The 15,858-nt window shown below is 49.5% G+C and overlaps 1 long non-coding RNA gene across 1 annotated transcript; it reads right to left on the bottom strand.

Moving 5' to 3' along the window:
- Positions 1–2,430: 2,430 nt before the first annotated feature.
- Positions 2,431–4,846, bottom strand: LOC122460485. Its single transcript, XR_006281809.1, has 3 exons — positions 4,437–4,846; positions 3,182–3,251; positions 2,431–2,948 (listed from the first exon to the last, which is right to left on the bottom strand). It is a non-coding gene; the product is annotated as an uncharacterized LOC122460485 (long non-coding RNA).
- Positions 4,847–15,858: the final 11,012 nt, after the last annotated feature.

Below are 15,858 nucleotides of genomic sequence, written 5' to 3'. Positions count from 1 at the left end.
GTGAGTGGTGACTGGGTTGCTATATCTATTCTTATTGCTTACCACGGCACAGGAGTGTGCTCATCTGCACATGGGTGTGTGCTCACCAAAATGCTGGTGTGTGCACACCTACCAGCATGGTCAGACTCACTTGTCTAACTGGTCACAGGTAGTGGGCTGACTGGCTGAGCCAGATTGCCATTAGACAGAAGGCAAAGAGAGAAATAGGAAGAATGAGCCGGGGAGAAAAATTAAGAGGGTTGGTTTCACATCTCAGGAGCTGCTCAGGACACAGCCATGGAGATAGTGATCTCCTCTAGTTATCTCCCCTTGTTGGGTCTGAACAACCTTCAGGATAAAACAGGCCCATTGACGTGCTCTCTGGGTCTCTTTGTGTGGCACCAGCAGTGATGATGCTGGTTAATGCTCCTGCTGTGCACAAGCCAGCTGCCAAGTGCACCCTCCAAAGAGGGGATGGAACATAGTCCTGCTAGGCAAGTAAGGGGAGTTTCTGAGTCCAGCACTACCCTGTTCCAGGCTTCTGATCAGCAGCAAGAAGTGCATTCTAAGGGGGACAGCAGGGAATTGCAGGCTACCATAGCAAGGCATGTGGGAAGGGGGCAAGATAAACAAACAGCTCCCTTTCTTCCTAACAAAGAGATCCTGGAATGGAGCAGGTAATGCTGCCAGGGTCTGTATTCAAGGGTAGGAGCTAGAGAGCAGGAAAAAAAAAACTCTAGGGCTAGGAAGTGAGATCTTCTGGGAGGAAGGGCAAGTTGTTTATTTGGACTTTCCCATAGACCCTTTGTGGGGAGCAGACATGCCCACAAGAAGGAATCCCGGGGAGAGTTAGGGTTTTGTTCAGCTGAAGAAACAGACAGCTTAAAGAGAGCTGTCAAGTAGCAAATACGTCCCATACAGAGACTGATCAATCCAAACAAGCATCCAGTGGCCTCATCTATGCGACACTTCCCATCACCTTTATGCATCTGTAACCCCACCAGGAGCCCTCAACACCTCTGATCCACTGTTCTGCCAGTTCAGACAGACACAGCTTACCCATTTCTTTGACTCTGCTCCATATTTTCTTTCAACAACAATTTGACAAAATAAGTTTCATGGTACAAATGACCCTTCTGCCACCTTTCACCCACCTTGGATAGTCCTAGACTCCAGCGCAGAGTAGGCTTCAATACACCACTTCAGAAATCTTTTCCAGAGCTGCTATCGAGCAGCTGCTACCTTGGCTAAAGGTGCAACTCAATATTCCTGATGGGAGCTAGTAACTGTAGGGTTTGACTGCTAGCAGGGTGCATTGACTGAACAGATTATGGGGACACTGTGGCAGGGGCACTGGAACAATTTTTATAGCGAGGGTGCTGAAAGCCACTGAAACAAACTATAAAACCTGTATATAATGGAAACCATTTCAAGCCAGCGGGTGGAGCAGCCCCTCCCCAGTACCCCTAGTTCCAGCACTTATGTACTGTGTTGGATTTTACCTGGAATTCTACCACTGCAAATCACAAGTAGCTGCATTGCCATGGACTGATTTACATGGGCATAAAGTTGGCATGTGTGGGGGCAGAATCAGGCCTTTTCTTCCTTTAACTATGGAGTTGCTCAGTGAGAAATGGAAGGGCTACTGCAGCAGCGTCCTGCCCTTTAGCCTGAGAGCTCATCTGGGCTTTTGGTCAGAGCAGTGAAGCCCTGCCCTTGCAACAGAATGAACTTGTAAAACACACTTCAAATAGGGCTACATCCTAAAGCAGTTCTGAACACAGCCTGCCAGCTGGCCAGTGAGCATGGGACTCACTTGTCACCCATGCTTCTGCCAACTCACATCTCCTCCTTGGCCTTTCAGTTTTTTCCTTAGGTTAGCTGGCCACCATCCTTTGCAGAATACCCTAACGGGAGAGGAAACCCCTGTTTATACCCTGTGTGACTGAGACCATGAAGAGGGGGAGCCTTAGGCTCCAGCACTCCTTATATTCAGAACCTCTCTCTAGAGATCTGGGATTCTTGTCTCGTTGGGGCCATGAGCGTGAAGTTACCCAGACAACAGCAATCTTTTCAAAAGCAAGATTTAATTGAGAGAGAGCGAGAGAGAGACAGAGGTAGCAAATCAAAAGAAACACAGTGCATAACATATCTCATCTGAGTACTTTGCAACCCCACCCTTAACCTAGTTACGGAGAAGAGAAATCCTTCCATCTCTAGAAATGAAGCCCCTCTCTGCCCACTCCCTCCCTGGTCAGCCTGACAGCCTCTCCCTGCTGTGTCCAGAAAAGCCTTGTCCCTACTCCCCGCCCATCGAGTGCCCAGGGTTAGAGTTTGCAGGTTGTATCAACCTTTCCACAAGGAGTGTTTGATCAGTAGTGCTTGGAGCACATACCACAGTCTATTGCGCCCCTCCCACTCCCCACCCCAAGGACTATTATCATCTTGGCTATAGATGCTAGACTATGCCCTCATGCTGAATGCACCCAATTTCTGTGTTAGCTGGTCACAGGGTAGTACGCATTTATATGTTTTCCCCTTGTCAGGAAATATCAGTTATTGCCAGACTCTAGGCCCCTGCCACACCACACAGGACCAAAACTGTATGCAAGCCTCAGGGATGGTTTGGTCTCATGTGCAACAGTCATTAGCCAATGCTGTGCTGTGATTATTTGTGCTGGGGGAAGGAGGGAGAGGAATACGGACCAGGTTTGTGCTGTAATCATATTTGCAAACATAGATCATTCTGCAGTGAGCATAGAACCTCACTCTCTCTCAAACATGCCACCTAGTCCTGAAGAACATTTTGGAGCTCCTCAGACCAGCGCAGGTTCAGCTTGCTCCTTTGCTGAATCTCAGGTTGCCCCATAACATTTAGCCAGGCTCTCTCCCTCTCAGTGCTTGAAGCAATTTGCTCTTCTCTTGCTTGGCAGGGTGTGAAACGAACCCCTCCTTGCTCAAAACCTGCCCTAGATGAAACAGGAACTTTTAAGTTGGGTGATTGTTAATGAGAGACACCAGTGTAAATCTGGAGTAACGGCACTGACGTCAGAGGAATTATCCCCTAGCCACACCAGTGAAACTGAGATGAGCACACATACATCTTAGCATGTTGCTACGGCCATGGCTGCTAAGGCCACAGGCCTGGTTAGGGACCTAGCTGCTGTGTGTATGGGGTAGGTTGCATTTTCTGGGCACACACCTAGGTTGCTAGGGCAGGTTTCCTCTTGTTCTTGCTTCTCTCCTCTGTGCTGACTCCTGTGCGCTGGTCCCTGCAGCATGGAGACAATGCTACTCTGTTGACCATCACCCTGAGAAGACAGCAAAGGATACCCCAACAGCAGCAGGAAAAAGATTATGGGAGAATCTCCCTAGGCCCCGAAATCTCCCTGGAGCAGTAAGGCAAGAATCAGGCCACAGGTAAAGCCCAATCAGCTGACTGGGCTGCCCCAAACCTGTTGTTTCTGAGCAATGTTGAAAATCCCCAGACAATTTGGCTCTGTCTTCTAGCCTAGATGAGACTCCAATTTGGGCAGCTGCACCTGCTAGCTGGTTTTAAATTGCTAAGTCAGAGCCAGGGGAATGACAGGTTTCAGAGTAGCAGCCATGTTAGTCTGTATTCGCAAAAAGAAAAGGAGTACTTGTGGCACCTTAGAGACTAACAAATTTATTTGAGCATAAGCTTTCGTGAGCTACAGCTCACTCTGCCAGACTTGCTGGGAAGAGCCTGGGACTCTGTGTCTGGCAGAATTGTCTCCCCCCTCCCCAATTACGTTTCATATGTAACTAGAAACCAGGAAAACATTGTCCTTGTGTGGGAGTGAATCATTGCTTGGGTGGCTGAGTCTCTGCCTACAGGAAACAGACCCCAAAGGAACATTGAATCCCCTGTATGGTACCCAACCAAATCTTAGATCTGTAGGGACCGTGCTGTGCAAATGTTGTACAGTAACATACAGTATCAGTAACAGAATACACATCACCTGAACAATCAGCTGCCTCGCTGTGAGCTCTCCATTGGAGAGAAGCACCAGGTAGCCAGTCTGGGTGGACTCTGCCAGACCCTCAGGAGCACTGGGCCTGGTCTTCACTACAAATTTTACCAGTGTAATTTGCCTTTTGGCAGCATAGCCTTGTATGTGGCCACGCCAGACTCAATTCTGAGTTCTCCCAACAAAACCCTGAACGCCTGCCAGAGAAGCAATGCAAGATCCCCAAGTGGTGTGGGATCTGCTACCAGCCTTGTTCCATGGGCACAATGCCTCTGTGGACACTTCAATACCCATACCATACAAACAGATCAACAACAATCCCACAGTGCCGCTGTCCCTGCTGCTGTGACTGCTCTGGTTGAATTTTTGGCCTCTACTGCCCAAAGGTCACAAGTGACCATAAACTCACTCCCACTTCTAAAACCCCAGGGTGTTTTGGAAAGGTCTCTCTTCCTGTTAGCCCACCTTTGCAAGCACACCAGTATGGCTCCAGGGAAAGCTGCAGCTAAGGAAACCTCAGACAAAGCATGTGCTGCTGGCTGGTCCAGGAAAGACGTCCTGGATTTCCTCAGTCTGTGGGGAGAAGGGGCCGTGCAGGCACTGCTGAGGATCCTGCAGCAATAAAAACATCTATGGGGACATATCAAAGGAGATGCAGAACCTGGGTATGACAGGGACAAGTGCCAATGCTGGGCAAAAGGGAAAGGGCTGCAGGGGCAGGCCTACCAAAAGGCAAAGGAGGGCAACACTTGTGGCGCTGTTGCTGTGGTACAGCATTTTCATTTGTTACCATTCACATCAAGAGGAGACACAATGACACAACAGCAGCCAGTCACCTATCCTTGTCCTCCTAGAGTGAGCTGCTCTCCCTGCTCTGCTCCCAACCCCTCTGAATTTCCAGGAGGTGAGACTCATGCCAGCCCCAGGCTGTCATTGCTGGGAAATTAGTCTAGGTGGCAATCACATTGCCGGGGGAAGAGAGAAATGACCCAGAGCCAGATCTCTGTGGTATACTGTGTGTACACAGAGTGGATTTGTGTGTGTGTGTGCTGTGTCCATTTAATTGGCCGAGCTTAACTCAATGGCATTTCTGAGTCTGTCTGTAACATAGGTGGTAACTTTTGAACACTGTATTGGACCAATTCTAAAATCTCCGGGATTGTTCTAAGCATCAGAGGGCGAAACCCCATTGATTTGGTGAAAATTTGAAAACCAGAAAGAAACAAAATGGGGGACACACAGAGTCCCTTTTCCAGCACAGCCACAGCTTCAGACAACTCTGCAATCATCTACAGGTCAAACAACCCGTTGATGGCACCCATTCCAGCAGAACAATACTCCATCTCATCTTTGCCCATTCTCCCAATAGAGTTTAACATGTTGACACCCTGAAATACCTGGCTCCCTGACAGAAAGAAGAAAAATTGGGGGGGAGGGGGCGGGGAAGACTAGGGGCTTTGACATGTGAGGGGGAGAATGGAAGATCCTGAAATGGGTGGAGAGGGGAATGAGGGGACATGCAGAGCCCCAGGTATAAGGAAGGAGGTGGGGGAAGTTGTATGGAGCTCCTGCAATAGAAGGGGATGGAAGGGTGACCCACAGAGAGCTTTTGGAGGTAATGGAGGGGTGCAAGGAGCCCTTGGTGTGTGCACATGTTCAGCCTACAGAGGCAATAAAGTAGAGCAGACATAGCATACACACGTACTCACATCCAGAATGCTCACAAATGCACTCATCCATCTACCCACACAGCTCACAAATACACATGTGCATGCACACACACTGCAACCAATACACGGACACAGCAGACCCCTTGCTGCTCTTTCCTATATGCACAGTCTACTAGGCCGTACACATGGATCAGAGCTGTTAATCTGAGCCGTGGGTGTTTTGCTTGTGACCCTTCTGCATTCTGAGAGCTCCTGCGAGTGGAGGGATATTAATGATGCTGCCTTTTGATATGCAAAGGCAGTGCTCATTACGTCTCTCGCCCCACATCCTCTGAGCTGTTAATTAAAGAGTGTGCAGCAGGCAGAAAATTATCATTGTCTCCTGCAAATTAAACCAACAGTGTCTGGGTGACTGACCCCCCTGCATGGAGAAAGACCTTCTTCGCTTTGCCAACCTGACAGGCCCAGACTAGCCTGGAAACACCCAGTGTGCTGGAGCAGCGGGCTGGTCATCCATGTGGATTCCACACAGAGAGGGACCAGCAATGATCAGCACCATGGTGCATATAACTAATGTGTGGTGCTGTGGGGAAATGTGAAGGCAGCTATACTTGGCAGCCTAGTGGGTCCACCGGCTGTAAGACAGTAGCCATGGCAGATGGGGAAGTTCACAGCCCCCAGTTTGAAAAGGAAGCAGTGAGGAACCACTGCCTTTGTCCCCAGTTCCATCCTCCAGCATCTCATCCCACAGCACCAAGTCCCCAGACTGCTTGATTGGTTTCTCATGCCCATCCCAGCCTTCCCTAGGGATCAGTGCTCATATGCACTGGAAAGAACCTGTTCTGAGCAGTTCAGCATCTGGGAGACCTTCCCTCTCCTCCCTGCTGGAGCAGAGATGCAACAGAATGGCTCATTTCAAAACTAACCTTCATGGTGTCTCTGCTTCTCCTGGGGAAGCCTGGCTCCTCTTCATCTCTTTGCAGGGAAGCAGTGGAGGCTGGTGTGCCCTTGACGGTGAGCCCTGGAGAGTTCCCACTGTAGAGCTCATCTGCAGCCCTGAGGCAAGGTTAATTGGGCTGATGTGGCAGAAACAAAGCAATGTTTCAGTCTTGACAGGCCTTTTGGGGAAGAGAGGGGGTAAGCAGATGGGGAACAAGGTGTATGTGAAAATGCTTTGATTTCTTGCATTAGCAATTCCTCATCTTCCTCTCCAAGGGGCTGCACTCCTCTCCTTCTCCCACACTCCTGTCTCACTTTGCTCTGCACAAACCTCTCCCTCACCCTTTTGTAGGCACACCCTCAGCTTCACCCCTTTACCCATGCTGTCCCTTCCCTTCCCCACTCCTTTAGGTCCCTTGCCAAACTCCAATACCTTAGCTGTGTTGCTTCTACTGCATGGGATATGTCACAAAACTGGGCCTGAACTGCAGGGCAGAGAGTTGGGCTGATCCCCAGTGTTTTGCTCACTCCCTCATGCCACTCCCAGGCAGCCCCTGCCAGTCTGGACACAACCGCGTATGGCAGTGCAGCTGAGAACAAAGGCCTAAGTCTGTGGGCCAGCTCCTGTTGGTCCGGGGAGCAGGTAAAACAACCCAGCACAGGGCAGAGAACCCTGCTGATGACCACAGGTGCTGGAACTAGAGGGTCTGGGGGTGCTGCTGCACACCCTGGTTTGAAATAGTCTCCATCATATACAGGGTTTACAGTTGGTTCAATGGCTCTCAGCAGTCCCACTATACAAATTGTTCCAGCCCCCCTGTGTGTAGTTTTATCTATAAATGCTAGACCCAGCCTGTGGCCTGTTTCAAAGGTTCAGCAACAATAGTATTATAGCAGATTCCTACAGCACTGATTTTCCCTGCCCTACGCCCAGCCAGGCAAACTGGGTGCTCAGCTCAGATGATCACCCACAGGGACTCCATGTGAAATTGCTTCACTTGGCTCAGGGGGCTTTACCACCATGTAAATGAAACTGGTCAGCTCAAGCCACGGGGATGCATATAGGCCCTGAGGCTGGCCCAGAGATGCTGCATGAGACACCTGAGCCCTGGTTTGTTGGTCACCAGGCACTGTATGAAATGCATTCATTTTTGTTATTTAATTCTCAAAGCAACTGAGATTTATTTCTTTGCTACTATTGGGACTCTGCTGAGCCTGCCCTCCCTCCTTTTGCTGTAGTTCTGCCCCTCCCTCCTCATCTCCATAGGGCAGAGAGAGGGTCCCATAGCCTGTGTCCTCCTGGCATTACCTGTTGGAGCCTGTTTGTGCTCTCTGCTAAATATCAAAGCAGCTCTCAAACAAGAAATGCAAAGGCTGCCCTGCAGAAGTAGTTTTCTTCCCAACATGGTGCCTTCCTCTCCAAGTCCTCCTCTCTCCCTTTGATAGAAATATGTGGTGGATCACGTTCACCATGTGGCCACCAGGACTCTGCACACAGGGGCTACTGACTAAAGCAACCTTTAACTGTAGTTGCCTTTCATTAGAATGGGTCTTTCTTAGGCTCTCTCTCTCTCTCTCTCTCTGGTTTGGGATTTTATCCTAACTAAATAACTGGGAGATTTCTACAGCTAGTTATTGACTCAACCAATAACAGGTGCCTGGGGCAAGCACAACTGATCAAAGGAAAGGATGGGAATTGGGGGGAATGAGGCACCTGATATTTTGATCAAATTAAATGGAGGATTAGATTAATCAATTAGTGAATTGAGGGGAAACTTCTCTGACCCACTTTTTACATTTGTTTCTGTTTAACTCAAGATACTAAACTTCATGTTTTGCAACTTCCACAGGCCGTTTGCTCTCAGCCCCACTATTTCTCCCAATGAAGTGTTCTACATCTCTAATAGAGCTGATGCCCCCAGAAAGTACAGGTCCAAACATGCAATGGTCCTTCTTGAAACAGAGGGGGAACCTTCCTCCCTATTGAAACTGGGAGTGGAACCTGCAGGCTACCATCTCTGATGCCAGTTACATATGGCTCTCTGGTGGGTTGTCCATGCAACCCTGGGTGGAGCCTATTTTGGGTTCCCTGTGTCACTCCAAGGATTAGGGTTGCCAACTTTCTAACCAAACACCAAAACCAAACACTCTAGCCCCCGCCTTCCCTGAGGCCCTGCCCCCCCACTCATCACATTCCCCCTCCCTTGGTGGCTCACTCTTCCCCACCCTCACTCACTTTCACTGGGCTGGGGTAGGGAGTTGGAGTGTGGGAGAGGATGAGAGCTCTGTTTGGGGGTGCAGGCTCTGGAGTGGGGCCAGAGATGTGGGGTTTGGTGTGTAGGGGGGGCTCTGGATTTGGGGGGGCTCAGGGCTGGGGTTGGGGTGTAGGCTTACCTCCGTGGCTCCCAGTCAGCGGCACAGCTAGGTGGGGGGTGGCTAAGGCAGGCTTCATGCCTGTCATGGTTCTACGCTGTGCCCTGGAAGTGGCCAGCAGGTCCAGCTCCTAAGTAGCAGGGCCAAGAGGCTGTGTGCACTGCTCTCGCCTGCAGGCACCGCCCCCACAGCTTCAATTGGCTGTGGTTCCTAGCCAATGGGAGTGCAGAGCCGGTGCTCGGGACAGGGGCAGTGCACAGAGCCCCGTGGTCCCCCCAACCCCGCCTAGGAGCCAGAGCTGCTGGCCGCTTCCAGGATGTGCGCAGAGCCATGACCCATAGGGACTAGCCTGCCTTAGACCTGCAGCACCGCTTACCAGACTTTTAATAGTCTGGCTGGCAGTGCTGCCTGGAGCCACCAGGGTCCCTTTTTGACCAGGTGTTCTGGTTGAAAACTGGACACCTGGTCACCCTACCAGGGATTTGTCACTGCTTCTAAGGGATTCCATCTCAAGAAGGTGGCATTTTCCTCAGCAAGAAGCAGGAGGCAGGGCACTGTTTGTTTATCCTCCATGCACCTTTGAAGACAGTGTCTGCATTTGTCTCTGCTGTTGGAAAACATGGATCATTGCAAGAACTAGAACCATGCACTCACTCCTCACATGGAGCTAGTTAGAAACAATACAAACAGCCTTCATGCCTGAAGACAACAGCAGGCAGAACCGTCTCTCCCCTTATCTCCTCTAAAGCAGCAAAAGAGGGTCTCATTTATGACCCTTAGCTGCCTTAGGAGAGAATTTGCAAGCAGGACAGGCTCAGAGCCCAGAGGGAGGCAGCTTCTTATAATGTAGTGCATTTTTATCATCAGTCTAAATGTAAATAAACCCTTAAACACAGCATTTACTGTAGGCCTTACATGTAAACAGAGGGATGTAGTGGTAAATGCTAGCAAATGATGTTCCCCTTGGCCTACAGCCTGTGCTCTTGTGTGCTTTGTTACACCCCACATCCTTTCCCTCTCCCCATCTCCCTTTAGCTCTTTCCCATTCTCACTAGCTTAATGTTGCTTGCATCCCCTGGCCTAGAAGGTCCATTCTCCTTTTTGGCTGGAGAGATGTGTCCATTTCCTCTGCAGGTAGTAGTTTAGCATGACTGAGCATCTCTTAGCTAGTCTAGTCTCTGAGCTGCTCATGTGCAGAGAGCTGTTTTTGAGGGTGCTAGGATCCATCAATCCAAACTCTATGTGGCATCTTCTGCCTTTGTCTCTCACTCATTTCTAATGCTTCCAATTACCATAGTATTTAGGTGCCATCTTCTCCTCTCTGATCTCTGAGATGCTGACTCAGCTCAGTTAGGTCTGCTCTGAAAGACAAGCATACCACAGCCTCTCCACTGGCATTTGCTCTTTCCATTGCACAAGGTTATCTTCCAGCCCTTTGGGACCCTGCACCAGGTGCTTCTAGACTCAGCCTCCATGCAGCCAGTGGATAGCGGCTGCTGTCTCAGTGCAGACCCACTGCATTCATTAAACTGGACCCAACAATTCTGAACTCAGTTTGCAAGAGAGATTAGCCCTTCCCAAATATTAACAGACTAAAGCTTCTAAAATCCCATTGCACAGATAGGGACCTTAAGGCACAGCAAGGGGAAGGAACTCACCATTAGCACTGGGGTGAGAACTCAAGGGCACATGATTCTAGGCCTGAGCTTTATTACCACAATCTCCTCTCTCTCAGGCTAGAAGAAGCTGTTGAAGGAGCAAAAAGACATATAATCCAAGCAATCTTTCTGCTTCTCCATCTCATCCCCAGCTTGTCTCTGAGCCCTTCACTCCCTATTCCCTATGACCCACGCCACATTAAACTCTACATTTTGCTTCAGCACCAGGCCTGGATCACTCATAAGCCCTTACTGTTTGGTGGGAATCTTGTCCTCAGCTCTACACTGCTCCAACTCATGTAAAACTCCTCCTTCATCGGTAACTGGATATAATATTCTCTCTCTCTCTCTCCCCACTAGGGTCTTATACTGCCACCCACCCCTGTAGAGTCTGAGTGCTTGATTCTTCACTTCCTCTCTTCAATGCAGTTAAGTAACATGGCTGGGAGAGAAAGTCTACTGTGTTCTACCCTAGAGGTGGCTGCAGTTCTGTGGTGTCTTGCTAATCTCTATAGTTACAGGGCTACATCTTCAGATAGTGTGAATCAGCACTGCTCCACTGAAGTCAATGGAGTTATATTGATTGACACCGACTGAGGATCTGGCCTAGTCTGTAAGGTGCTTTGGGATCTCTCAGGATGAAAGCTGTCAAAGATATGAACATTCTGCTTATTACACTGCCGCTTGATCCCTGGGTATGTTTACACTACAATCGGAGGTGTGCCTGCAGCTCAGATTGGCATATCTACACTAGCTTTAATATAGTGCAGTGAAGACGCAGTGGCATGCATTTTGGTGTGGGCTGTACAAGCCTGCCCAGAACCCTGGATACATATTTAGGTCGCTAGCCCATGCCAGGGTCTGTGCTGCGATGTCTTCACTGCCATTTCACATGCCAAAATAGATTAAAGCTAGTGTGGGTATGCATACACATGCTGCTGCTTTTTTCCTATGGAAGTAGCAACATTTACAAAATAATAGAAAGGTTTGAAATCCATTCCAGGGCTTCAGAAGATGCAGAGTGGACCTTTGCTACACCTCCTGGAAATGAAAAAAATGGGACACTTGTACACAATATGCTTGATGGTTTGGAAGGTTCTGCATTTGCACCATGGTGAATCCTTAATTCTCCATTTGTGCTTCAGGTGCACACATCTTCCATGTTATGTCCGGATGCTGTTAATGATTATCCACTGTCATTGGCAGAGCAAGAAACCAGTCAGTTCGGCAGTGAGATCATATATGAGGTATTTGTTGTTTACATCAGGGTCTGTCCATTGCATCCATTAGGTGTCTTCTGGGTTGAAGCTGGATGACAGAAGAGCTTCTCACGCCACCCAGAATGGTCAGTGGGACTTAAGGCGAGTGTGAGGCGAGTGAAGAAGATTATCATGGAGTGAGAGCTTTTGGGTTAGCAAGAGGTTTCTTCTGCTTGTGCGATGTAGCCATCTCTCACCAGATGGTTGGACGAGGGAAGTTTGTGAGGACAGGAAGCCAAGGCAGTGGAGTGGACTTCAGGGTGCCGGTTATAAGTCTCGGAGTGCCACTTAGCCAGATATTGACAAGGTCCCAGTAGGAGGCAAGCTGCATCCCCAAACAGTGCATAGTACTCGGCCAGGGAGTACCCTAATGCCAGCATTGCCATTCATAGCATTTGAGCATCACAACCCCAGCTAGAACCTGCTAGCTATTGGATGATGTTAATATGTTTCTTTGATTTATGGCTCACTTGCTTCAGATGTTGCTGATAGGTAAGGCTGACTCCTAGGTAGTGGGGGGGTTATCACGGGTGGCTGCTTTGCCACAGAAATTTACAATCCACATCCTCTTAGCTTCCGAATTGTTGTGGTGGAAAACCGATGACTCCTTTTTTCATGGATTGGGTTTGAGCCGCCAGTATCGAAAATACTCTTCCATCCTCTTCAGCGGATCATTAAGGGTGTCCTCTGCTTCCTTGCATCTTGTGGCCTGGGTCATTAGTGCCAGACCTTTGGCATCAATGAACTCGTGTCATATCATTTTGGGCACATCACATCTATAAGTTAAAAAGGGGATGGTGCTAGTACTGATCCCTGTGAGAAGCCATTGTGCTAACTCCACTATTTTTGCTAACCTGACTTCTGACATGGCACCAAACGTTCTATACAAAAGCATTAGACTTAACAAGGCAAAATCTCTGGTTGCATTGAAGCTGGTTGTGTAACTTCAGCAGTAGGCCCTTATGCCACATGGTGTCATAGGTTGATGACAAGATAAAGACCATGGCCATTTTGAGTTTCTTCTGGAAGCCAACCTCAATCTGTGTAGTCAGTACCAGCACTTGGCCACAGCAGCTTTTCTCTGCCCTGAAACCTGCCTGTTCTGGAAGGATTGCAGTCTACAGCATGGGGGGTGGAGAGCATGTCAGCCTCACCAGGACTGCCAGCTCCAGTAGTTTGTATATTGTACAGAGGAAAGATATAGCGTGATAGCTTCCGGGATCACCTGGTGCCTTTCCAGTTTTTAAAATGACAATGACCTTTGATCATATGCGAACTGTTGGGAGTTTGCTAATGGTAATGACTTCTGTGAACAGTGCTCCCACCAGACGTGCCTTCTCGGCCTGAGATATTTAAGAAAGGCTGGAGGGATGCTTTTCCTGCTATAGTAACAGAGAGGGCTGTCTCAGCCTCAGCTCTTGGGAAGGGTTAGCAGAAACAAGGGGCACTTTGTGCGCAAGATTCCTTGAGAGCTGTTTTCACTTCTCTTTTCATTTGTTAGCTTACAGTCATCTTTGAGTTGCTTAGTAGCCTGGCAATGCTGTGAGCAGTGAATTGCTGTGGCTGTCACATTATACATATGCTGTAACCACATTGCCGATCGCGCTTTAGGAATGACCACACACGGCTAGATGAAGTCCAGGCTCCTGGTTTTCCACTCACGAAGATTGGTTATAATGACCCTGACAGGCAGCACAGGGGGCCATATTGAGTAATGTTTGCCAGGTGCTTTGAAATTCTTAGCTGGAAGAAGGTGCTAGAGAGAGATACCAAGTACCAGTGTTAATTATGTGCCTCCATGTTTGCCTGGGTGTGGCAGAGGGAGGCTGATGAATACTTACGAATCCAATGGCCAGGCAGGGACCTGCTGGGATGCTGAGTCACATGGGTGATGGCTGAGAGAGGAGGATTATTGCCCAGGTCCCTGGATGATTTATAGTGACAAAGGAAGTACAAAAGCCAGAGATGTAGCTTTCTGGAGGGCAGGATTTGGCAGCGCAGAGGATATATGGTGGCCGGGGCCCAAGCTACTTCTCCCCTTCTGCCTCTACCTTGACAACCTGAGGAAGTGGCAGGAAGGCTGACATAAGCAGTTTTTGTGCAGTGTCAGATGATGCTGAACAGCTGCTTCTGCCTGTGCCAGCAGAGACCTCAGCCTGCTTTGCCTGCTGGACTTTGCCCCGTTATCAGCAATTCAGGGATCCCCTTGGGGCGCAGGCTAAGGAGAGGCAATTTCTCTGGGTCTGCCCAGCATTGCACTAGCTCACCCTACATGTTGAATGACTCCCTTCCAGCAGTCGTGACATGCACTACAGGGGCTTTGTAGCTTAGTGCCCCTGGGCTCTCATTGGACTCTCCCTCCCAAGTTCAAGTCAAGCCCCTTCAAATTTCTTGGAAAGGCCTAGGGCACTGACCCACGAGTGAAGAGACCTGGGATTTACTTCTAGCTCTGCAGCTGACCTGTTGTGTGACTTTGGGCAAGTCACTTCATTTCTGTGTCTCTTTGCCCTCCCACACTTTGCCTAGTTGGATTGTGAGCTGTTGGGGCAGAGACTCTCTCTTACTAAGAGTTTGTACGACACCTAGCACAGCGGGGCCCTGACCCTGGCTGTGGCCTCTCGATGCGGTTGTGATACAAATACTAAAGGGCAGCAAGCCAAGTCTCCTCCCAGTTGGAGAGCCTAGCACAGTGTCCAGAGGCACTGGGGAGGGCCAGGTGCTACATGCTGCAAGTGCTGGGTTTGATGCATTGTGCTGCGTCATGCTGGTGCCCTAAGCACTGGGCTGTGTTGGGTTAGGCTCTCTCTCTTGGTTTCTAGACAATGCGCATAATCATGGTGACTGAGCCCCTGGAACCCCATTTGCATTTGAACATTTAAAGGGGCCAAGCCCAAGAAGCATCACCCCAAGTTCTGAAGGCAGTGAAAACAGAAACAGCCTTGGCTAAGACTGTGGAGAGCTCTAATAACAGGGTCCCTACCTAGAACTGGCAGGCAAGGGGCTAGTGTGGTGGGGAAGGGTCCTAGGATTGAGACAGCACTGCACGCAGCAGCCAGTAATTCTGTCTGGGGCCATTGGCCAAAGGGATTCATTAAGGGAGGATCAGGATGGCAGCAGAAGAATGTGCTGGAGACCCCGATTACATTACTGCACGGTGGGATTAGAGCAAACAGACAGCACTGATCCGCATTACAGGCAGCCATTTGATACGGTCCCACAGTGCAGTCTGAGTTCAGGGTTAGGAGGAGTATGGCAGTCGGAGAACAGTGCAACTGATTAATGATAATCCCCTGCCATTCTCCAGCACCTCCCATCTGAGACCCTCAAAACCCTTCACACATAGCAACGAATTAACCCTGCACAGTTCAGGATCTTTATCCCCTTGGGAGAGAGGGGTAATTGCGTGGGCACAGAGAGGGGAAGTGACTTGCTCAACTCCACGGAGGGAGTCAGTGACAGAACTGGGCCACCCAGGACTCCTGACTTCCAGGCCTATGTGTTACCCGGGGTTCTTTCAACCCAAAGCTCTTGGTAACTTTTACCCTGTGCGAGGTGGTGTCAGGAAATAAATCAGGGGAGACACGTCCGTCCAACCGATAGATGGCTGGCACAAACAGGACAACGCCAGAGTGCTTTCACTTAAAGCTAAACTTTACCTAGTTTCAAGCACTTACTCACGTCCGCAACAGGTTAGTAAAACACTCCCATCCATCAATAATTACCGAAGCTGAGTGTGGCTCTTGAGTGGCACAGTGGCAGCCCGTCTGCTGGTGGGGAACACAAGATGCATCCAGAGGGAGAGACCAGACCCGAAGAGTCCCCCCACCTCAAACTTTTCCCCCTTATTTATAACACAATGACATGTCCCTTGTTACAAACAAAACTTGTTACAAACAAAACTTGTCCAGCAGGAGGTTTCGTTCTGATTATTGCTTAACCAGGTATGGGTTTTCCCCAGAGTTTGCAGCCTTGAGGCCCTAACAGACAC

This window comes from Dermochelys coriacea, chromosome 6, assembly GCF_009764565.3.
Source record: "Dermochelys coriacea isolate rDerCor1 chromosome 6, rDerCor1.pri.v4, whole genome shotgun sequence".
Lineage (NCBI taxonomy): Eukaryota > Metazoa > Chordata > Testudines > Dermochelyidae > Dermochelys > Dermochelys coriacea.
Note: the sequence above shows the minus strand (reverse complement) of the source record. Positions and strands in the feature narration are given on the sequence as shown.